Below are 24,541 nucleotides of genomic sequence, written 5' to 3' on the forward strand. Positions count from 1 at the left end.
GCATTAGTTGTTTTCAAGAAAGCTGTACTCACATGAGTTTCCGCTGTAAAACACTCAACCCCTAAGACTACTTCTATGCTCATGAGGGATTCTGTTGTGATCCTTCTTACCTCTGGTCCAAACCCCAGCTAGTTGAATAGGGACCTGAACTTAGGGTTTTTTCAGAAGGTCCTAACTGTGTTTGGGTGGAAAGATCCCTTTGACTCTTCCGCTTCTGCATCAACCAGGTTCCTATGAATTATCACAGCCACTACCCCTTTTTCCTTTGTGATTGGGCAAAGGGTTTCTTTGTACCTCAGGTTCTCGCTAGGTAAGCTTTAGAGTCCCCTCCCTTAGCTTTTTGTGAAAAAGTCTCCAGAGGGTCCAACAATCCTTGGTGGAATGTTTGACATAGCTGTGGATCCTGCAAAATAAAGGGTTCTTCCTTTCTTCTTCAGTAGGTGGTCTTGACACAGTGAATGGCCTGACAACTCCATCTCCAATCCCCTTATCTAGGACATAGTTCAGCTCCTTTGCAATATATGAGAACACAGGCAGTTCCTCGGTCACCTTTCCCTCAGGCCTTTTCCTTTTTTCCCCTATCAAGGCTGTCATGGCTTAGGAAACTAGTACCCTTTTTGTTTTCATAGTTAATGCTATCCTTCTGGTTCTTTGCAGCAAATCAACAAACTGAGTTATGCATAAGTTCCCCAAATTAAGCCTGTAATCAAAGAGCATGTTAGATATGCAGGTCTCCATGAGGTCCTTTTCTTCATGGTCCCCAAAACAATCTAGGGAGACATCTTCAAATCCTTTGATAAACTGGACAGGATTCTCCCCATGCCTTTGCTTCACCATCTAAAGGCTTTGACAAGTAACTTTATCTTCACTTGGGTATTACTTTACACAGATTTTGTCCATTGTTACATCCTAAGTCTTGATGGACCCAGGCCTCAAGGTGGTGTACCATGTATAAGCTCTATCTACTAAGGACTTAGCAAACTCCCTTAAAAATAATTCTTTATCCCCAGTATAGGGACCCATAGTGTGAATAAATCTACTCACATGTTTTACAACACTTCCATTCCTTCTATCAAATGGATGGAATTTTGGGGTTTCATACCCCTTGGGATAGGGCTTGCCGAGGAGCTCTACTAGAAAGGGGGGATCCCGAGAGAATTGCTTGGGGATCCCCAAGAGCTTTTCCCTTTACTGTTCAAGAAGGGCATTCACGTCTATTAGGGTGAGATATTGGGGATTACCTCCCCCTCCTACTACTAACCCTCCCTCTAGCTAGGCCCTTTCTTAGGTTCTTCCTTCTTTGAGGAGACCAATCTCTTGTTGGAGGTCAATCATCTCTACTATTTGGACCATAGGGTCTAGTTCTCACATCTCACACCTTGGCCTTGAGGCAACTTCGTGTTCTGTCAGGGTACCTCATTCCTGTGCCTAGATGTCAAATCATTTTCTACCACAGGCTTTGATGCCGCAGGTGGCAAGTTAGTAACCTTGCTATTCCTTAGCATTAGATCCATGCCTTGCGAAGGGTCTACTTCTTTCCTCTTCTTTACCTAGTCCCCAGTAAAGTCACCTTAAAATGTGGGTTCTCATTTTGGACAGCACCCACGCCCAAGTAGAAACAAGGATCCTGGGCCCCCAAAAAGCTTTATACTTTTTGTTTGGTGGACTGGGTTTGGTTCACCGTAGCTATATTGGGCTGATTACGAACCAAGGTGTTGAGGTCCAAAAAAAAAAAAGATTACAATAAAATAAGCCCAAAAGAAATGGAAGAGCAAGTCAAGCCCAAAAGAAAGAATCCAGACCAAGCCCAAAGTAACAGGTACGAATGACCCATGGGGGATAAAAGGAAGGCCTAGGATCTTGAAGCCCAGAAAAGGAAGAAGCACTCAAAAAGAAAAAAGAGACCACGGCAAAAAAATAAAAAAGAAGCAAGGATCCCCAAAACCCTTTAAGCACAAATAAAAAAGGAAGACTGAGACAGATCGGTAGAAAGAAGACAGGAAAAGAAGAAAAAAAACAAGAAGCACAAAAACGACCTCTCATAGCACAGACAGCAAAAGGCCTCGGGGAACCAGGACAGGGAAGAAAGAATAGCAACGAACGACTTTCGTTGATGGCAGAACAAGATTCCGCCCAAATAGGAAAGAAAGGGAAAAGAGAAACACGCCAGAAATGGGGATACCGAGAAGGGCATACCTCAGCACGTCCCAAAGAGGATGACCGACCAGAAGCTTTTGAAGGAATCAGAACCAAGAGAAGGGAAGAATGAGGGAAAACGGCAAAGGGACTTACCAAGGCAACAGGGACAGAACATGCTCTGTTTGCAAAAGAGCAAAACAGAGGAACCCGGGATACCCAGAAAAATTCCATTATAAAAGGAGGGGACGGGTTATGAAGAGGGCAGCGAGAAAGAAAGAAAAGAAACACAAAAAAGAAGAAATTCTCTAGGAAGAATCATCAGAAAAATCCACCCAGAAAGAAAATACTAAGGGAAGAACAAAAATACTGTTTTCCCGATATCCTGTAAAGGCCACTATTGTACATACTCGGATTCAACAAGAATCAAACTTTGCAAGTTTTGAAGGCTGAAATAGCCATTCAAGACTGCAATTTTTGAGCTTGATTGGACCTTGTATCACGTCCTAGTGAGCTTTATGTAATCAAACAGATAATTTGTTAATGAAATACTGCTTCGTAATTCCCAGGATCCCCACAGCACCTTTTCTTTATCATTTTGCTAATCCTGTCTTTCTTCTTAATTTACGTTGTTAATATTTTTGGCATTCTACGATATCCTTGTCTGTCATTTTTTTCTCCATATTGTCAGGAGCATTCTCTGCGTTCACTTTTCTCTTAAACAGCCCATTAGCTGCGGTGAGTCAAGGCCCGGTCCACCAAATCCCTTTTCTTTTTCATTTAGGCCCGGGATCCTTGGGCCTGAGTATCCTGAAAAAAAGGCACTCTCACATTTTGGCGACTCCACTGGGGACTGGGCAAAGAAGAAGGAAGAAGCAACCCTTCACAGAGAATGCCTCCAAGACAAAGAAGCAGCAGGGGAACTAATGTGCCACCTACGGCCTCTGAGCCTGTAGGAGAAAACGAGGAAGTCTCCAGGCAGGGAGGTGGGATACCCTTGGTAGAACAGGAAGTGGCGTCAGAACAAAGACACGCAAGGCAGGAACCAGACCTAATGGCCAGAATGACAGTAATGTTAAAGGATCTGGAGTAAGAAGTTCGTCTTCTCAAAGAAGGCAGGACACAAGAAGTCAGAGACAACATTCCCCCTACTGGTCACCAAGAAGGGACGCAGCCAGAAGGAGGGTCAGCAGTAGGAGCAAGGGCCAACCCTCAGTACTTGACACTGGCAGACGTCAATGCTCTCCTGGAGCAAGAAAGGGAAAAACTCTCAGGGATCCCCAAGCAATTCTCTCGGGATCCCCCGTTCCCCCCAGAACTTCTTGGCAAACCATACCCTAAGGGGTACGAACCCCCAAAGTTCCATCCTTTCGATGGAAGGAATGGAAGTGCCGTGGAACATGTGAGTAGGTTTGTCCACACTATGGGCCCCTATGCAGGGGACAGAGAATTATGTCTAAGGGAATTCGCCAAATCCTTGTGGATAGGGCATACACTTGGTACACCACACTGAGACCAGGGTCCATCAAAACCTGGGATGAAATGATGGAAAAATTCTGCGCCAAATATTACCCTGGTGAAGACAAAATCACTTTCCAGAACCTGCAAATGGTGAGGCAGAGACCTGGAGAAGATCCTGTTCAATTCATTAAAAGATTCGAAGATGTGTCCCTAGACTGCTATGGGGACCATGAAGAAAAGGAGCTCGTGGAGACCTGTGTAGCCAACATGCTTTTTGATTACAGGCTCAACCTTGAAAATTTATGTATCACACAATTTGCTGACCTGCTACAGAGAACTAGAAGGACGGCGCAAACCATGAGAACAAAAAGGCTGCCCGCATCCCAAGCTTTGACAGCATCAGCAGGAGAGAAAAGGAAGAGATCAGATGGGAAGGTGTTTGAGGAACCCCCAGTGATCCCGTGTACAGCTGAGGAATTAAGCCATGTCCTAGACAAGTGGATTGGAGATGGGGTTATCAGGCCATTCACTGTATCCAGGCCACCAACAGAAGAAGAAAGGAAGAACCCTTTATTTTGCAGAATCCATAATTATGTCAAGCACTCCACCAAGGATTGCTGGACCCTTCGCAGACTCTTCCACAAAAAATTGAGAGAAGGAACCCTGGAGCTCACTCAGAAGGAGCCGGAAGTGCAGAGGAACCCCTTGCCTAACCACAAAGGAAAAGGGGTAGTAGCAGTAGTAATACACGGGAACCCGGCAGAAGCAGGAGAATCTGAAGGATCCTTCCACCCGAGCACAGTCAGGACCCTCCAGAAGAATCCCAAGTTCAGGTCACTATTCAATCAATTAGGATTCGGACCAGAAGCAAGGAGGGTGGCCACAGAGTCTCTCATGAGCATAGCAGCAGATTCAGGGATGGAATGCTTTACAGCTGAGTCACATGCTAGTCGAGCTTTCCTGGAAACAACCAATGCAATAACCTTCACTGATGAAGACATGGAGATTGAGCACCCAGACCACCGTAGACCCCTTTATTTAATGGCCACCATAAACGGTGTTCAAGTCAGAAGAGCACTGGTGGATACGGGGGCATCACTCAATCTCATAGCCTTAAGTACCCTGGAAGCTGTTGGCTTAGCTGACAGAAGGATCCTGGGGGCTCCCATGGAAATAACGGGATTTGGAGGGTCAGTAGAGTCAACAGAAGGATACGTGCAGCTAGCCTTAAGGGTGGGGCCGATAGTAGCTCTGACCAGATTTCATGTGATTAATGCTGAAGTTTCTTATCACGTGTTGCTGGGACGCCCGTGGCTTCATAAACATCGCCTCATTCCATCTACGTTCCATCAATGCATTAAAGGGAGACTGAATGGGAGGCCCATAAGGATCCCTGCCAATCATAATCCTTTCAGCCAGGGAGAAGTGAACTTTGCAGAAACAATGTTTTATGATGAGTTGGAGCCAGATGATGAGAACCACGCCCCAGGGACCCCGGGGGCACCTGTCTTGGAAGAAGAAGAAGGAGGAAGGGGCACCCGTGACCTGAGAAACCTTTTAGAAAGAAAAAGACAAAAGAGGGAGCCCAGCTCTTCAGGATCCCGAGAATGTGTGGTGGTGCGGGAACCTGGGGGAAGGACAATTTATCGTTTATGAAGGTGCGCGGGACCCGAATGCATTGTGCAGGAAGGTCCCGGACCACCAAGCTGCATGATGGCCCAAGAAGAAATCCCTGAGGAACCAGTTAAGGAGGCCCAGATTCAACCTGAGGAAGAATTAAAAGAAGTAGACCTTGGAACAGAACCAGGATCCCGAAAACCTGTTTTCATTAGCAGTCAATTGGTGGCTCAAGAAAGAGAACAGTTGATAACCTTGCTTCAAAAATACAGAGATGTGTTTGCATGGACCTATGATGAGATGCCAGGTCTAGACCCAGAGTTGGTAGTCCATTCTCTTAATGTGGACCCAGGGATGAGGCCAGTAGTCCAACCAGCTAGGGTCTTCCACACTGAGGTAGAAGCTCAAATAGTCCAAGAGGTCAAGAAATTACTAACAGCTGGTTTTATCAAACCCATCCAGCACCCAAAATGGCTTTCCAACATTGTACCTGTGAAGAAGAAAAATGGTCAAATCCGCTGCTGTGTAGACTTTCGCAACCTGAACAAGGCATGTCCTAAAGATGAGTTCCCCTTGCCCAATATCGACCTCCTTGTAGATTCAGCTGCAGGAAATACAATGTTCTCATTTATGGATGGGTACAGTGGATATAATCAAATCCGCATGGCAGCCAAAGATGCAGAAAAGACGGCATTCAGAACTCCGATTGGGAATTTTTACTACACTGTAATGCCCTTTGGCCTCAAAAATGCAGGGGCAACGTATCAACGCACCATGACAGCCATTTTCCATGACATGATGCATGAGGAGATGGAAGATTATGTAGACGATATTGTGGTCAAGTCGAAAACCAGAACAGGACATTTCCAAGTACTTGAGCAAGTCTTTGAAAGATGCAGAAAATACAAGTTACGTATGAACCCCATGAAGTGCACCTTTGGAGTGTCTGCTGGAAAGTTTCTTGGGTTCCTGGTACATCACAAAGGCATAAGCGTGGACCCAGCCAAGGCCACAGCTATCGCCACGATGAGAAGGCCAACTACTGTCAGGGAACTCAAAAGCTTCCTGGGAAGGGTCTCCTATATCAGGAGGTTTGTGCCTGGTTTAGCCTCAGCCACAGCGGGCCTATCCAAACTATTGAAAAAAGGAAATGAATTTACCTGGGGAACAGAGCAGCAGGAAGCTTTTCAAAGAATTCAGGGCATTATGAATCATCTGCCCACCCTCCAGGCACCAGTACGTGGGCGACCCCTGTTGCTATACTTAGCATCAAACTCTCAGGCAATAGGAGCTTTGCTGGCACAAGAAGATGACCAAGGAAATGAGCAGCCCATATATTATGTGAGCAGAACACTCAAGGATACCGAGACCAGGTACCCCAGAATAGAGAAAGCCTGCCTAGTAATCATTTATGCATCCCAAAGGTTGAAGAGGTACTTCTCAGCTCACCAAATCCTCTTGGTAACCAAGTCCCACCCCATAAAAGCACTCCTGCACCAGCCCCTTCTCACGGGAAGGATAGCACAATGGCTAGTATTGCTCTCGCAATATGATATAGGTATAAGAACTCCCAAGGCTGTTAAGAGCCAGGCCATAGCGGACTTGCTAGCCCAATTCCCAGGAAGGGAAGAAAGCCCGCTAAGTGAAGAAATCCCTGGTGAGGTGGCAGTGATGGAGATCCCAGGGAAGAAATGGACCATGAGGTTTGACGGGTCAGCTACAGCAACTTCGAATGGGATAGAAATTGTACTAAGCTGCGAAAATGGGGATATCATGCCCCTGTCCTTCAAACTTGGTTTCTCTTGCTCTAATAACGCAGCTGAATATGAGGCATACTTAACTGGGTTGGCTATAGCACTCAGCATAGGAGTGAAACATATGAGGGTACTGGGAGATTCTAATCTTGTGGTCTCCCAAGTGAAAGGTGACTTTGCATTACGGGAACAAAGTTTAGCAGCCTACAGGACTTGGGCACAAAGGCTGGAGATGGAATTTCAAACCTTCAGCATAGAATACACTCAAAGAAGTGAAAACAAGTTTGCAGACGCTCTCGCCACCCTGGGATCCCAAATACCATTTAATGGGAGGGATACGCTGATAAAAATAGGAAGGCAGGAACATTCTATTGTAAGGATCCTCCAAGGGATGTACCCCGGGGAATCCAAACAGTGGGACTGGAGGGACGAAATCAAAGAAAGGATGAAAGAGGCAAACCCCAGAGGGAACATCAAAGAATTAATGGATTACACTCAGTTAGAAGGAGAGTTATATAAGAGACTGCCAGGAGGAATACTGTCTAGATGTATCACCGAGAAGGAAGGAAAAGCGAAACTAGAAGAATTACACGCCCAAGCATGTGGAGTTGCAGAAAAGGTCAGCCTGTACAGAAGAATGCAACGCATGGGGTATTACTGGCCGGATATGGACAAGGAAGCAGCAATCATACAGGGGAGATGCCAGGAATGTCGTTCGGCAGTAGACAAGGAAGAAAGCTACGCGGTGTTTATTGCAGAAGATTGGCGGGTTCCTTTCATAGAATACCTGGCTCAGGGGATCCTGCCAACCGACAGGGAACTGGCCCACAAGCTCAAAAAGCTAGCGTGCAGGTATTTCCTACAGAATGACATTTTATTCAAAAGGGGAAACCATGGGGATCCCCTCAGGTGCCTGGGACCAAAGGAAGCTAGAGAAGTAGTCAGAGAGGTACACTCGGGAGATTGTGGGAGTCACCCAGGGAAGAGAAGGCTGTACAAGCAGTTGCTATTGTTGGGATATTACTGGCCAACGATGAAAAGAGACTCTGAGGAGCTGGTCAAAACATGTCATGCTTGCCAAGTCCTGGGAGATGCAATTCACACTCACCCAAATGTCCTACAGGATATGACGACGCCATGGCCCTTTCATACTTGGGGGCTCGATCTCATAGGGCCCATAAATCCTCCATCCAATGGTTATATATGGATCCTGGCAGCCACGGAGTACTTTACAAAATGGGTAGAGGCCATCCCTTTGAAAAAAGCTACTGGAGCAGCTGTGGCAAATTTCGTTCGAAACCACATCATTACAAGGTTTGGGATCCCCAGAAGATTGATCAGCGACAATGGAACCCCATTCATAAACAAAGATATGAAAGGATTAACTGAGGCATACCACATCAAGCATGGAAGATCTACCCCATACTACCCACAAGGAAACGGCCAAGCTGAAGCCACTAATAGGGTAATATTAAAGATCCTTAAGAAAATGAAGCATGAGTATGGGGGAAAATGGAGTGACCATCTGGCAGATGCGCTTTGGGCATGTAGAAGCTCTGTAAAGACAGCCACAGGATTCTCCCCATTCTCCCTGGTTTATGGAACAGAAGCCATCAGCCCTGTGGAGTTAGTCATTCCTACACCAAGGGTAGTTCTGGAGGAAAACCAGGGAGAAAGTGAGGACGCAAGCAATGAAAAGAGGCTAGCAGATCTGGAAGGAGTAGAAGAAGAAAGAGAACTGGCTAAGAAAAGGAGCCAGAGATACCAGCAAAGAATGACCAGAGCATATGCACAAGCAGTACGCCCAAGAGTGTTCAGTAAAGGGCAATTAGTGCTAAGGATGGCGGAGCACGTGAGGAGGAACCTGCCAGGGCCTTCCAAGTTCACCCCAAAATGGGAAGGACCCTACATCATCAATGCAGCTCATGAAAGTGGATATTATTACCTTGCCAAAGAAGATGGAACAGTCCTGACAGAGCCCATAAACGGGAAATGGCTGAAGCAATATTATGCATAAGGACAAGGGGATCCCGGTACCTCAGGGTCCTTTCACCAGCTCCACTATCTGCTAAGTTCTTTTTATTTTGTCTTTTTTTAGCCTTTATCATGAATTCTGGTCTAAGATAATTTTGTTCAGGAACATGTGATAGATTGACACTTTGTGGTCAATACTGCACCAAAAGACTTTTCTTTGTTCCTTGAAAATGACTATGTTTTAATGAAATTCCTGTTTCTTTAACATTTAAGTTTTTCATACTGCAAAAAAAAAAAAACAACCAAGTTTGGATAAATTTGAGGAAGGATACCTGAGTCCAAAAAAAAAGGGAGAGTATGTAATACCCTTTTACATATGGCCCAGGATTCACCCCACAAATGATTTCAGATATCCCACAAACAATTCCAAGTGCATAGGTCTAGGATCACAGGATAAAAGCAAAATATCTAGGATACCTGGCCTAGCACTTGGCAAAAGGGGAACCTGTCAAAGTTCATGAACTGGGACCGTATAAAAAAAAAATATATATATGAGAAGGATACCAGTGTACCCAGTTCAGTACTTGCACAATAGATTACCGGGTACCTGGACCAGAATTTACAGTGAAACCTGTGAAGACCATGGTCCAGGACTCAGGAAAGAAAAGAACCATAGGAAAGAAAAGGCAATATACCAAAGAAAAAAGGCAGATTCACATACTGAAAAAAAAAAAAGCAGTCTTGAAACACAAAAGAGAAAGCAAAGAGCAGGACAATGTTCAAAAAGAAAAACTTATACAATCCCAAATTGTTTATGTAAATCTAAAAAAGAGGCTAAGGAATGAGCCCGGCCAACAGGGAGGCATCCGGAGGAATAACAGGCACAGCCAAAGTAGAAAGGATCCTCTGCCGCTTGACCTTCAAGTCTTGTAAAACCTTGTGAGCACGAGCCAAAGCTTCCTCAGCAGCAGCTATCTCAGTGTCTATACTCTTGAAAGATTGCCTCTGAAAAAACATATGAGCCAGCAGACGCAAGTGATCCAGCAGAAAAGACAAATTAAACTTGGCCTCTAGAAGGTCTTGCACCACCCCTCTCCACTCCAGAAGCTTTTCTTCAGACAAGGAATCTACAGAGGAATTCCTTAGGGAAATCAGCACAGCACACAGCAACTCCATTAAAATATTGCCTAGAAAGACGCCTCCCCTGAAGCCGCTGGTGAAATCCCCGTGACTCTTAAGCAGACTCTCTAGCAGCGGCAGGCCTTCCACAGGAACAGAGAAACGCAGGAAGCTGCCATAAGAAGACCCAAAGACATGGAAGTGGCTAGCAGGAAGACTGTTGAATTCCAAGAGATCAAAGCGAGCCAGAAAAGAAGAAAACTTTGAATCAAGATCTGAGGCAGTCATCTTCGAGGCATCCCCCATCACTGTGTCACCATTTGCAGAAACAGGGGGACTTGCAGCCTTTTGCTCTGGACGAAGGTCAGCAACTTGAACAGGTCTCACAATTCCTTCCGGAATAACAGGCTCAGAACCTGCAAAGCCTGCATCAATATTCAAAAAAGAATAGAAGAAAAGAAAAGAAAAAGAAGAACAGATTTAGAAAAAAAAAAAAGGGGAAAAAAAAAAAAGAAGAACAAACCGGTTCCAGCTTCTTGGGGCAGAGCCTCTTCTTCCTGATCTCCTGACTTCCCCGAAGATTCTGGGAAGGAACATAAGGCAAGTTGAAGAAAAGGTGAAGGACCAGTGGCAAAGTGGCTAAAAGAAGGGATAGATGCAGGGGGCTTCGCCATAAAAAAAAAGGAAAGGAAGAAAAGGGAAACACGATGGGAGTAGCTTGCACTCACCTTCTGAGCTTTCTGATTCTAAAGAAGAGGCAACACTGGGACCAGATTTCTCACTGGTTTGACCTAAAAGGAAAAGGAGGAACTCAAAAAAAAAAATTTGGAAAAGAAAGAAGAATATAACGCCATTCCAAGGAAACAAGGATTACCTGTTTGTTTGGATAAAGGAGTGTCTCCCAAAGCACCTTTATCTGACAAGGACTGAGGAAACACAGTCCTAATAGGACTAGGAGTACGCTCAGGACGGGGACTTTGAGATAACAGAATCCCAGAAGCTTTGGGATCCTGAGAATCCTGGGAACCTTGCACTGGTTGCCCGGTTTCCTCAGCTGGGTCATCAGTAGGGGGCTCCTCCCCCATGACAGGAAAAACAACGGAAAGAGTTGTAATAACTTCCTCCCCCAGAGCCTTGTCAGTCATAGGAGGGGATACCTCCACCTAAAGGAAGAAGAAGAGGAGAAGGCAGTGTCAAAAGAAAGACAGCAGGAAATGCAGACAATACAATGACAGAACAAAAGGGAAAGAACAAAAAAAAGGGAACACATACCACGTCGTCTCCAGAAGATTGGCTCTTACCCGTCTTGGGATCAGACTTGTGCTTGGACTGCAAGGGAAATCACCACTCGTCAGCAAAATAGAAACAAGTGCAACAAAAAAAAAAGAGAGAAGAAGGAAAGAAGTCTTGCCCTTCTCTCTCTCTCTACAGATTCTCTGGAAGTCTTTTGCTTACTGCGAGTACGCCCAGAGGGTCCTAAAGGAGGCTGGGATACCAAACCAGAGGATCCTAAAGAACCATGGACTGAGGCAGTCACAGGAACCTGGGGAAAAGAAGGCTCTACCTTAGTCTTCTTCCGGGTCCTTGAAACCAAAGGTTCCCTGACATCCTTGCCTTCCTGAGGTGCCAAGTGTGCTTGAGATTTCCCCGATTTCCTTTTTTTCGCCTCAGAGCCTATCTCCACACCTCCTGTACTTTCACCAACATCAGCAGCTTTCATTTTCTTCGACTTGACATCCTTACCTTTACTCGGAGCAGTGGCAGCACTTATTGTCTCTGTTGCACCCCTTTTGATGGGCACCCCAGAGGAAGCACCAATGATGAAGCTATCACCTAGCCAGGTCTCAGGAAAATCCTGTCCATAAACCACCCAACCTCCCCTGGAGGCATGCCACTCTGCAAATCCAGTCTTGCTGCTTGCAGCAGCAGAAACAATCCCAGCAGTAGGAAGGGATAAACGCCTATTGGATGACGGAGCAGAAATAATGCTAGGATTCGGGACATCCCGAACTGTGCCAGTGCCAACATAATCAACAAAGGACTTTTGCACTCTCCTCCAATAACTCGTATAGCCACTAGAAGCAAAGACTCCTCTTTGGGAGTTAGGCACTGCAAATTGGGGGCTCCTCCGCGACCAATAAGAAAAGGCTTGCAGCCTCAAGAAAGGATCCAATGAAGGAAGGGATGGCACCACATCCTTAAAAACTGGAGGAATGTCCTGATCAAAACCAAATTGTCGGAGCACCCGGTGTGCTGAATAATGAGTATATTTTGGGCCACTTGAAGAAGGCACAGGAAGCCAGGAAGGGCTAATGCAGGCAAGATAAGCCAGACTGCCCTCATCACCACGACGCAAGTCAAAGGTATTACCTGTAGAAGATAAAAAAGAAGACAACACAGAATCACACGCAAAGCCAGGACCAAACTCACGAGGGGATCTCCAATATAAGCTCCCTGCTTGGTCGAACAACTCCACCAGGTTGAGGCCACCACCTTTCAAGCTAATCCAACGAAAAATAATGGGAAAGGCATCAGTAGAGTTGCCACAAAGACCCTTCACTATGTCGGGGGATCCTTGGAACTTGTCTTTCACAAACTTCAAATTCCTGCACTTAGCCAAAGTAGCTGCAGAACGGTCCCACATGAAAATCTGAAGAATAGCGCAGTGAAGAGACGAAGTGATCACATAACAAGAGTCACCCTCAGCCTCATCTCCATGAAGCTGGTCCAATTGAGAGTAAACATGACCCAAAAACAGAGGGGCCAAAGGATACTGGGTACCTCGAGCCAACTTGATTGCCAACGGAAAAAACGAAGATTTAACTCCGTACCCAGGGAACTCACTAAACAAAAATTTACTAAGCCAAAAGGCCAGGAAACCAGCCCACCTCACTTCCTTATCTTTTTCACGAGAGAGGGTCATCACCCATCTCCCCATCCTAGCCGGTTTACCACCAGAAGAGGCGGCGCGACCACCAAAATGACCAAATAATTTTTCTTCTACCACGAGATCCTCATCAGAAAGATTAATATCGAAGGGATTCTCTTCACCAAACACTGGGAGGAGGAAGTTATTAACCACATCCTCTAAGGTGATTGTCAATTCACCAGCAGAAAAGAAAAAAGTATGAAGGGAAGGGCACCAACGACGTACCAGATGCCTGAGCCCTTTGGCGTCCCTGAAGCCCTCAAGGTTTCTGGAAATAGCCACTGCTTTTAGGATACCGGCGCGCTCCAAACGACCCACAAAATCAGCATCAGACAGTTCCTTGTCTACCCATATAGGCCAGCCCTGAATCTTTCCTGGAACAAAATCGAAGAAAATAGGAACCGCTTCTCGGATTCCTTGTCTGATTTGGAGATCAAAGATCTCTCTAGGGTCAAGAACTTGGGCGGAACCAGCGAAACCCGCTTGACCAGAAAACATCCAAACATGAGGGGATGGAGGAGCCTCACCATGAGATATACGAGGAAAAAATGCACTGGGAGAATACCAAGGATCCCGTAAAGGGAAGGCCGGACGTTCAGTAACCTCGTGAGAATCACTCGGAGCAGAACCAGAAGAACCTTCACCCTCAGAAGGACTGGGAGTACGCTCTCTCCTCTTTCGAGAAGAAGAAGAAGCCATCGAAACAACACACGCTCTGAGAAGAAAAAAGAGCGAAAGTGCCAAAGGGAGGAAGACCAGAGCAACGGAGAAGAAGAGAAAAAGAAAGAGAAACGCAAAGGGTGAAAAACTCAGAGAAGCAAAGTGATAAGGTGAAACGGCTACAATAAAGGCGCAAATAGCAGTTGGGGAGAACAGTTTATGGAAAGACGCGCCAGTTGCCAAGAAATTTAATTTGAAGTGATCAGCAGTTATTAATGAGGAATAACGGGAAACGAGGAAAGTGGGTAGAGGAGTTTTACCTCAAATACCCAACTGCCACGTCCCGTATAAAGAGGAAGCTGCGAAAGGTAATAATTATAAGGGAATGCAACACGCAAAAAGGAGGTGACTAAAAGCAGCAGAAAAGGGCCGGGATCCCAAGTAAGAAAGGAAGGGAACCCAGTAGAAAAAAAAAAAAAAAAAAAAAAAAAAAAAAAAAAAAGGGGGATACTACGAAGATCCTGGGAAACCTAAATCACTCACGCGTGGGTTTCAGGCAACCCACGAGCTCGGGGGGCTAAATGTTGAGGTCCAAAAAAAAAAAAGATTACAATAAAATAAGCCCAAAAGAAATGGAAGAGCAAGTCAAGCCCAAAAGAAAGAATCCAGACCAAGCCCAAAGTAACAGGTACGAATGACCCATGGGGGATAAAAGGAAGGCCTAGGATCTTGAAGCCCAGAAAAGGAAGAAGCACTCAAAAAGAAAAAAGAGACCACGGCAAAAAAATAAAAAAGAAGCAAGGATCCCCAAAACCCTTTAAGCACAAATAAAAAAGGAAGACTGAGACAGATCGGTAGAAAGAAGACAGGAAAAGAAGAAAAAAAACAAGAAGCGCAAAAACGACCTCTCATAGCACAGACAGCAAAAGGCCTCGGGGAACCAGGACAGGGAAGAAAGAATAGCAACGAACGACTTTCGTTGATGGTAGAACAAGATTCCGCCCAAATAGGAAAGAAAGGGAAAAGAGAAACACGTCAGAAATGGGGATACCGAGAAGGGCATACCTCAGCACGTCCCAAAGAGGATGACCGACCAGAAGCTTTTGAAGGAATCAGAACCAAGAGAAGGGAAGAATGAGGGAAAACGGCAAAGGGACTTACCAAGGCAACAGGGACAGAACATGCTCTGTTTGCAAAAGAGCAAAACAGAGGAACCCGGGATACCCAGAAAAATTCCATTATAAAAGGAGGGGACGGGTTATGAAGAGGGCAGCGAGAAAGAAAGAAAAGAAACACAAAAAAGAAGAAATTCTCTAGGAAGAATCATCAGAAAAATCCACCCAGAAAGAAAATACTAAGGGAAGAACAAAAATACTGTTTTCCCGATATCCTGTAAAGGCCACTATTGCACATACTCGGATTCAACAGGAATCAAACTTTGCAAGTTTTGAAGGCTGAAATAGCCATTCAAGACTGCAATTTTTGAGCTTGATTGGACCTTGTATCACGTCCTAGTGAGCTTTCTGTAATCAAACAGATAATTTGTTAATGAAATACTGCTTCGTAATTCCCAGGATCCCCACAGCACCTTTTCTTTATCATTTTGCTAATCCTGTCTTTCTTCTTAATTTACGTTGTTAATATTTTTGGCATTCTACGATATCCTTGTCTGTCATTTTTTTCTTCATATTGTCAGGAGCATTCTCTGCGTTCACTTGACTCTTAAACAGCCCATTAGCTGCGGTGAGTCAAGGCCCGGTCCACCAAATCCCTTTTCTTTTTCATTTAGGCCCGGGATCCTTGGGCCTGAGTATCCTGAAAAAAAGGCACTCTCACACAAGGTTTGCACAAAACATGGGTCCTAAAACACATACACATTCATACATGCAAATATATACATATTGTAAAATAAATGGCTAAGGAACAATTAAAAATAAATAAATAAATAAGCAAGTACGGACATTAGGGATCCTCAGAAAATAAAATGATATTTCATTATATTGAGTTTTTAGTACATTGGACCCTATTTACCACTAGGATATGCCACGATATTCAAATAAGTTCAAAAGTCACAAACTTAAATAGCTCTTTGTAGGCCTCCAAGACTTGTGGAGATTGAATCCCCTTGAATCCAAGTGTATCCTCAAGTAATTATCATAGGATCTCTCACAGTGTTTTCTCTCTTTTCTCTATTTTCTGAGGTTTAGTGACTCTCTCTAATGCTTCTTTTTGCCCTGATTAGTTGTTGCTAAATGCCTTTTACTAAGGGCTTGATCCCCCTTTTATAGTACCTTCCTAGGGTTTTTGGTGTGCCATTAAATCCCTGCATTTGCTGCCTTGGGTACCAGAACCAATGTTGTGTCAGTAACATTGATGATTGGTCCTTTCCTCATTTTCTCTCTACATTCTTCTTTTGAGGTTTCCTCCTAAAAGTCCCCAATTGACCTTCCTTTTTTAGGGGGTCCTAGGTGTAAGGTTGAATTTAATAAATCATCTTGTTGGCTTTATTTCATGCCAAATTTGCTTGTAATTTAGCATTTAGAAATCCTGTATTTAGGTGAGAATCATGTAAGGGTAGTGCGTAGAAAGTGTGAAGAAAAGCTCAAGATTGTGCACTTAACAAGGGACTCCCAACTAGATCTCGCGGCTTGCAAGTCGCCAAAGGATGCACATGAGTGAAGCATGTAGAGGAGCTAAACAGTCACACCAGCTGGAGCACTACAGGACAAAAATTCCAGTCTGGCCATTCAGTTAGCTCGCGGCTTGGACTCGCGACTCAGTCAAGTCGCCAGTCCACTTTGTTTGGGAAAAACTGACTCTTCACATTCCAAACACACATCAGTATAAATACCCCTTATACCTACGAAACGTAGAGAGTTTCTAGAGAGAATTTTGAGAAAGAAACCCTAGAGAAAAACAAGATTGGCTCATCCACAATCTTCATCTTTTGATTCTCCAAATTCCTCTACTCTTACCCTCTCCTTTGTTACATCCTTAAGAGGTACATTAGCCAAAATCTTTTCTCACCATACCTATATCTATGAGGAGCTGGTTGGTGCTTGGGCAGTAGTTAGGAAGGGACCAATTGATATTGGTTAATGCTATGGGTTATAGCAGAATCCGGTAAGCTAAAGAAGACAACAGTTCGGCGTAACTTTATTGGAGCAAGAAGTGTGGAGGGCTTAGGTACACTGGATAGATTAGGCTTGGAGGGTCTTCTACTGTTCATGTATCTCAACTTCATTCTCTAGTGGATTATTAACCGCTTGGAGGGTGGTGGAAATTTTTTACGCCGAGGACTTTGGTTTCCTCTTCGATAACACATCGCTGTGTTGTCTTTGTGTTTGCATCTCTCTTCCCTTAATCTTTGCCATTTAATTTCTGCTGTGGTTGTGATTTTATTTGGTTTAGATTGTTTTATCAATTCTGTTTTAAGCTTATGCTCATATTCCACTCATACATTAGCTTGAATTGGTAATTTGTAATTTAGGGGTCTAAACATTCAAGGTGTTTTACACACTATTTGAACATTCAATTGGTATCAGAGCGGGTACACTTGTTGTGGTTTAAATACCAAGTGTGATCCTTGACCCCTTGTGTTTATTTGCCATGGATAATGCTTTGTATGCTTCTATGGATGTTTTAGATGTTGTTGAGTATAACATGCCATGTGTTTGTGAAAAAGCCTCTATGAGTGTTAATCCTCATAATTGTAATGACATGTTACTTGAATCTGTGGATGTTGTTGATATTCCTAACATCAAACTCTTAAAGAAAAAGGCTAAGAAATTTAATAAGGATTTGAGTAAGTTATTGTGTGAAAAGGATGATTTGATTGCTAAAATCAATGAATCCAACAAATTGGTTGAAAAATATAAGAAACTTGCTGAAAATTCTCTTAAAAAGCTGAAAGAGTTTGAATGTTTGAATATGGACTTAGATGCTAAACTTGTTTTACCTAACAAACTTGTTGATGAGCTAAAATGTGAAAATGAATCTCTTATGATGCATGCCAAGTGTTTGATTGCTAAACCAATTTCTAAAAAGGATGAAAATATTTGTTGTAATCATGTTGTGGTACCCAATTTTGTGCCTATTGTATGTACTACCTCAAAGGACAAATCGGTGTACATTCCTCCACATAAAAGAAATAAAAAAATGGAGAGAAAGGCTATTAAGTCAAAGCCTCCATTTAGGTCTCAAACTATGGTTTTGGATGGATCTAAGTTTGTTCCAACTTGCCACCATTGTGGTGTGATTGGTCATATAAGACCTCAATGTCGTAAGTTGAAGAGAGAGCAAAATCATATGGCTAGATCCCTTCCCCAAAAGCCTAGTGGACCTAAACACATTGTTTGTCACTATTGTGGTATTTTTGGTCATCTAAGACCTCATTACTCTAAGTTTCATGCACTTAAAAGAATCAAAAGAAAAGAGAAATTGAGCTTCTTGGAAGCTATGCTAAAAAGGGTAAACCAGATTTGAGTGAAAATAGCATGTTGTTAAAGAAAGTGTTTAATGCTCTTAACTCCTTGTCTATGTGCATCTCCGTTTCTTATTTTTCCAACCCTCCTCGTACTTCTCATGAGACACTCATGAGAAAGGCTATTAAGTCAAAGCCTCCATTTAGGTCTCAAACTATGGTTTTGGATGGATCTAAGTTTGTTCCAACTTGCCACCATTGTGGTGTGATTGGTCATATAAGACCTCAATGTCGTAAGTTGAAGAGAGAGCAAAATCATATGGCTAGATCCCTTCCCCAAAAGCCTAGTGGACCTAAACACATTGTTTGTCACTATTGTGGTATTTTTGGTCATCTAAGACCTCATTACTCTAAGTTTCATGCACTTAAAAGAATCAAAAGAAAAGAGAAATTGAGCTTCTTGGAAGCTATGCTAAAAAGGGTAAACCAGATTTGAGTGAAAATAGCATGTTGTTAAAGAAAGTGTTTAATGCTCTTAACTCCTTGTCTATGTGCATCTCCGTTTCTTATTTTTCCAACCCTCCTCGTACTTCTCATGAGACACTCATGAGAAAGGCTATTAAGTCAAAGCCTCCATTTAGGTCTCAAACTATGGTTTTGGATGGATCTAAATTTGTTCCAACTTGCCACCATTGTGGTGTGATTGGTCATATAAGACCTCAATGTCGTAAGTTGAAGAGAAAGCAAAATCATATGGCTAGATCCCTTCCCCAAAAGCCTAGTGGACCTAAACACATTGTTTGTCACTATTGTGGTATTTTTGGTCATCTAAGACCTCATTGCTCTAAGTTTCATGCTCTTAAAAGAATCAAAAGAAAAGAGAAATTTGAGCTTCTTGGAAGCTATGCTAAAAAGGGTAAACCAGATTTGAGTGAAAATAGCATGTTGTTAAAGAAAGTGTTTAATGCTCTTAACTCCTTGTCTATGTGCATCTCCGTTTCTTATTCTTCCAACCCTCCTCGCACTTCTCTCGCAAACAATCGTTGTGTTTGGGTGAAGAAGGGTACCTATGGTTGAGCTTTTGCTCTTTTGGTCCTTGATCTAATTCTTTTGATCTTTGTAGGACCCTTCATGCATTAAATGTCATATCTTCATGCATTTTGTGCATCTTGCATTTATTTGTACGCATTGCTTTTGTTTTTTTTTTTATCTTACTTTGTTGTTTTAGTTTTGCGTGAGTAAAAAATACAAAACCTCATAAAAAGTGAAAAATTCAAAAAGATTGATCGTATATGTTTAAACACATATCTCATGTGAGTTTTGCCTTGTACCTTTGTACTAATGGCTTTGTGCATTTACGAGTTTAACTTGTTCTCTATGCACTTATATCTCTATAGGAAAAATCTTTAAATCTATGTGTGATTGTTGTAAATTGATTTTCAAGCTTGTTATGAATGATTGGTCAATAGTCTTGATGGTTTTGATACTTGCATAGACTTGGGCCGATATATCTTCTCACACTTTTTATAGTTTTTGCTTATAGAGCTCAATAAATGTAAATCTCAAAATGAAAAGAGATAATGAGCTATAAAAGCCATCGAATATACTAGTATTTGACTAGGAAAAAGGGGAAAGCAACTTCTATTGAAAATGTATGATGCCCAAAAGTTTTGGCTTGTTCATCAAATTGAAATATCAAAAATTTCAAGCATCAATCTCAAAATGAGATGTATTGATTCAAAATGATCAAATGTTATGAATTGTAAAGAAGCCAAATGAAAAGTTTCAAAGATATGTAATCATTCTTTTGTGGGAGGTTATATATGTTCATTTCTATAATTGAGATAAACCACTTGACTTAGTACTAGTTGTGTATGACTTGATTGAATTGATCATTGAAGTTTCAATCTAGACTAAGGACTATTCCACACTTGATACACACACAACACACATGCTTTATGTTCAACAAATGCCTTATTCATTTGTTCGATTATACTTGTTTACATGTGATGTGCGTGTGCTTAACTATATATGGATCAATCCAAAAAGATTTTTGATTATTTTTTATGTTTTTGGAAGTTTTTTTTATCACTCTTTGTGTTCATGTTTAGTGCTTACTTTGTTTTTTATTGTTTAAACATGTTCTGTGTTGAAAAATAGGTGTCAGAGTTTTTCGTGACTCATTCGCGACTCGCGAAAATTTTCGCGACTCAGCTCGCGACTCGCCAGTCGTGCAACACAAGTCGCAAGTTCATCCAGAAGCTTTCCAACTCATCTTGCGACTTGCGAAAATTTTCGTGACTCGTTTAGTCGCAAAATGCCCAGAAATAGCTTTTTATAGGGCTTTTCATAGGAAACCTGTTTTAAACCTCTCCCATCCTCTCTTAAACCCCTCTTTCACTATTTTTACATCAAAACCCAATCAATTAAATGGTTTTTCATTCCATTAACATCTCTAAGGTAATTATAAACTCTTTTCATTAATTTTGATCCTTAGATTATGTTTTGGAGAGTTTTGTGCTTTTGGTTGGGATTTTCATCATAGGGGTTGGGAAAACTTAATTTTTGTCAAATTTTTGCATGGGATTGGTTTCCTTTATTGATTTTCTTTGGATGTTGGCCCTTTTTGGCAAAAAGAATATGTATTAAGGGTGTTTTTCATTATGTTCATGCATTGTTTCACATTGTTATTCATATTGTGCACACTAAGTGTTTGATAAAATGTCTCTTTAGGCATTTTCTCACTTGTGTGGACTCCGATGAGTACCAAACTTTGGGGTTTCTCATGTTTCCTCACTAGGATCATGTTTGGTTCATTGGTTGTGTATTTTACACACCTTGCCCCATATGTGCATTTTTAATGCTTTGGTCATGCATTGCACATAGCCACCTCTTGCACATACCTTTGCTACCCTTGTCATGCATTGGTCTATACCTTGTTTCTTCATTCTAGCATGTCATGTTTACCTTATGCTTTGTAGCACTTTGTTTTGTCTTAGGTTTGAGCTTCATTTTCTTATTCATCTCGCACCCTTCATGCATCGTTATCATTATTTGTACCTTCATCTCTTGCCCTCGTTTCTCCTTGACCCTTTGTCTATTCCTGACCAAAAGGGGGAGAGTATACCCGAGAGTTTTGTCATTTCTATATGACTCTTGTGCACATCCTTAGGGGGAGAAATTCTATTTCTCGTGCACATTCGTAGGGGGAGAGATTTTCCATAGGGGAGATGCATATACCAAGGGGGAGAAGACTTCTAATATTATATATAATAGCAGAAGCCTTTAAGGAGGTGTTGCCACGTTAGGAAAAATGACCCCTTTAAATTCTGCCACGTTTACAATTTATTCTTTAAAATACCGTACGGTGCGTTTGGAGGGTCATTGTCTTCATAAAAACACAAACCCAAACGATGTATTCCCAATTAAAAGTCAAACTCACTCTAACTTCAGTTTCTCCTCTTATGAATACTCTTAACACCGACGCTTGCGATACAGAGATAGGGAAGGAGGGAAAAAAAAAAAAAAACTTGTGATACAGAGAAGGAGACAGAGTTCGTACCCGCCACCGTCCGTTCCATTGCCAGAATTATACCACTCAAACCGGCACCGATAACCTAAAGGTGCACACAGGAATTGAGATACGGACATAGAGAGAACTACCACCGGTAAGTTTTTCTTTTTTTCATTCTTTCTTAGATCTGGGTATGGGTATGAAATATGATTTAGGTTTTGAGATTTCTGTTTCTTCTCTGCAACAAAGTGCAAACTTACCCACTTAGATTTCTGCCACCAAGTCAGTTTAGACTCATAAGAGAACTATCGTTACATCGTTTGAAGATTCTTTTAATAACCGTTTGGAATAAGCTGATACAAAAGGAGAGAGGACGATAGAGAGATGGTAAGTCTGAATAATCAGTTCTGTCATAACCGTTAGGGCCTTCGCCCATAAGTTCTGTTTTTAATTTTACAAATTGGGGCTTTTTTTGGAAAAATCATTTGGGCATTATTTATGATTCGGGTATTTTGGTTTGATTAGTTATGATTTAGGTTTTTCGGTTAGGAGTAGTTTTGTTAAATTTATGTAAATAGACGGGTTAGATTTGGTTTTGATTAAGAGATTTTGGTTAGAAAAAAAGTATTTTACCAGGAACTTTTGATATCAGACCATTCTTTCTTGGTAATTTTCAACTAATCTCTTACCCTATTGTCTTCAATTAGGTTTGCTGTCAATTTAGGGATTTGAAATCAAGGACACAACCTAGAAGATCTAATTCTAAATGATTTGTTATTAGGAATTTTTAGTTTCTGGGTTTTGTATCAAATTCTAGCTGAATTGTTATTAGGAATTTTCAGTTTCTGGATTTTGTTACTTTGCTTTCATGAATTTTAGTTTCATATTTTGTTTTGTTTTGTGACTTGCTATCTGGATTATTAAAGAAGAAGAAGGATTATTATATAAGAAGAGAAAGCCAATGGAGCATACACAGGTCAAGAAGGGAGAAGGTTTTTATGGTGATTGGCTTTTTAAATTGGCTTTTTGATTGGTATAACATGGGTTGATTTTTTGTTTTTTACAGATCAATTTTTTCCCTTCCGTTTTTCAATTCCCCTCAAACTATTTGAAGATTGCCCCTTAATTCTGATTTTGGTTTTGGTTTTAGTTGAGTGGAACCATGAAGGCAAGCAGATATAGAAGATGTCCATGATACCAAATGTAAGAGAGAGTTTGAGAGACAAGCAGCATTGCAAGCATTGGAGATTTGTTGCCCATCCAAAAGAGATTCACTGTAAGTCATTATTTTAGGTATAGTCTAAAATTTCAATCCACTCTATGTTTGGTTTCCTATAAGCACAAAAGTTCAGAAAAAGAAAAGTTAAAGTTTCTTTTTGTTTTTCCTTTCCCCTACGCACCAACGCTAGAATGAATATGGTTGCTTGGAGTTTAAAGTATTTGTTTTGATTTTTAATTTTTTTTGGGTATAGCTAAATTTGATTTTGTTTTTGCCTTTTATTTTATTTTTTGGGTGGAAATTGTAATTGGATTAATGTTGATGAGTTTGCATACATAATTGCGGATGATAACAAACATTATGGCATGACATGGGTTGTTTATTGCACCATTTCACTGTTGTAAAAGAAAAATCTATTTCATTTATCAATGTACAGAGAGAGAGTCTGTAATGCAATGAGAGAGAAATTTGATGGCCCTGCCACTGCCTTCTCGGTCTTCTGCCACTGTCATACTTTCAGAACCATTACCGGTAATTTTGTTCTATCTACTTATTTTTAAGTTAGGTCACAAATATGATATAGGAATTAATTTTGTTAGAGTTGCTTCTATTTTTCATATTTGTGTCTAATTTAGTGTTGTTTTGGGTATGTCAGTTAAATTATTAATATCTTCTGTAACAAAAACTGAAATGACTTTTCAATTTGTAACATTTGGCTTGATCTGCAACAGAAAACTCCTTTTAGCCTATTTTTCCCCGAAACCAAACACCCAAAAACCTTGAACCAAAGAGAGCCATAATAGGAACAACTGGTCATGAGTCACAACCACAACCCATCCAAGCATCTACAATGTCAACAATGACAAGAATAGAAGGTATGATAATAAATGATTTTGTTCTTTTGATTAAATCTATAGAGCCCAAATTTTAATGTTTTCACCTTACATTACACTTTGTATTAATGAGCATCCCGCTTAATCCTAGATTTACAAGTTGAATGATGTCACTTCTCATTAGATGGGGAGTCCATATGCTTATAGGTGGGCTTGGTAGGAAGCCAAGAAGGTGAGCAGCTAGGTGGATTAAAATTGTTTCTTTTTGAAACATTGTTCAATGCTGTAGACAGTGAGGAATGCATACTTTAATGCTGCTATAGTCAAAAGATTTTTTTTTTTTTTTAAAACATAATTCTTCTTTAGTTGAATTATTTTTAATTAGCCTTCTCTTATTATGATTTCCTGGGTACGTCATGTTTGTGTATTTTTAAAGCCATATTAAATGTTGTATGCACAGAATTGATGTTTGAAGTGTAGTTATTGGAAATGGTTGCTGAACTTTTAGTTCTTTTAATAGTGATGATCTATGTGTTTGGTTTGATTGAACAGGAATGGCCAAAGAAAATTATGTAGTTTCTTTTCCAAAAATTGTTGAAACATAGTGATGTGGGTACTTTTGGAATAATTACTAGCAAAAATGTTTTCTCTATGTCATGCAACCATGTCGTTAATACAAATTTTTTTTTTAATTTCTTATAAAATCTTAATGAATAGTCTTTCAGTGGGTTTTGTGTATATATATATATATATATATATATTATAGTCCAGTATTAACAAATTTGTTTTAATTTCCTATTTTGGTAGTTAACTTGGGACTGTTTTCAATTGACAAGTAGAACATTAACAAATTTGTTATTTGTTCTTTATGAAATGTATACATGTTAATTGTGATGTTTATG

General features: G+C 41.5%; 2 long non-coding RNA genes across 5 annotated transcripts; both read left to right on the plus strand.

Moving 5' to 3' along the window:
* The first annotated feature begins 21,584 nt into the window (after nucleotides 1–21,584).
* LOC115975667 lies at nucleotides 21,585–23,973 on the plus strand. 3 transcript variants are annotated; one of them, XR_004088166.1, is made up of 3 exons: nucleotides 21,585–21,741; nucleotides 23,243–23,337; nucleotides 23,538–23,973. It is a non-coding gene; the product is annotated as an uncharacterized LOC115975667 (long non-coding RNA). The 3 variants fall into 3 exon arrangements; XR_004088164.1 differs by lacking the exon at nucleotides 21,585–21,741 and adding an exon at nucleotides 22,848–22,863; XR_004088165.1 differs by lacking the exon at nucleotides 21,585–21,741 and adding an exon at nucleotides 22,851–22,880.
* LOC115975668 lies at nucleotides 21,837–22,845 on the plus strand. 2 transcript variants are annotated; one of them, XR_004088168.1, is made up of 3 exons: nucleotides 21,837–21,974; nucleotides 22,514–22,588; nucleotides 22,738–22,845. It is a non-coding gene; the product is annotated as an uncharacterized LOC115975668 (long non-coding RNA). The 2 variants fall into 2 exon arrangements; XR_004088167.1 differs by having other exon boundaries at nucleotides 22,514–22,620; nucleotides 22,738–22,782.
* Nucleotides 23,974–24,541: the final 568 nt, after the last annotated feature.

The sequence above is a fragment of the Quercus lobata genome, chromosome 2 (assembly GCF_001633185.2).
Source record: "Quercus lobata isolate SW786 chromosome 2, ValleyOak3.0 Primary Assembly, whole genome shotgun sequence".
NCBI lineage: Eukaryota > Viridiplantae > Streptophyta > Magnoliopsida > Fagales > Fagaceae > Quercus > Quercus lobata.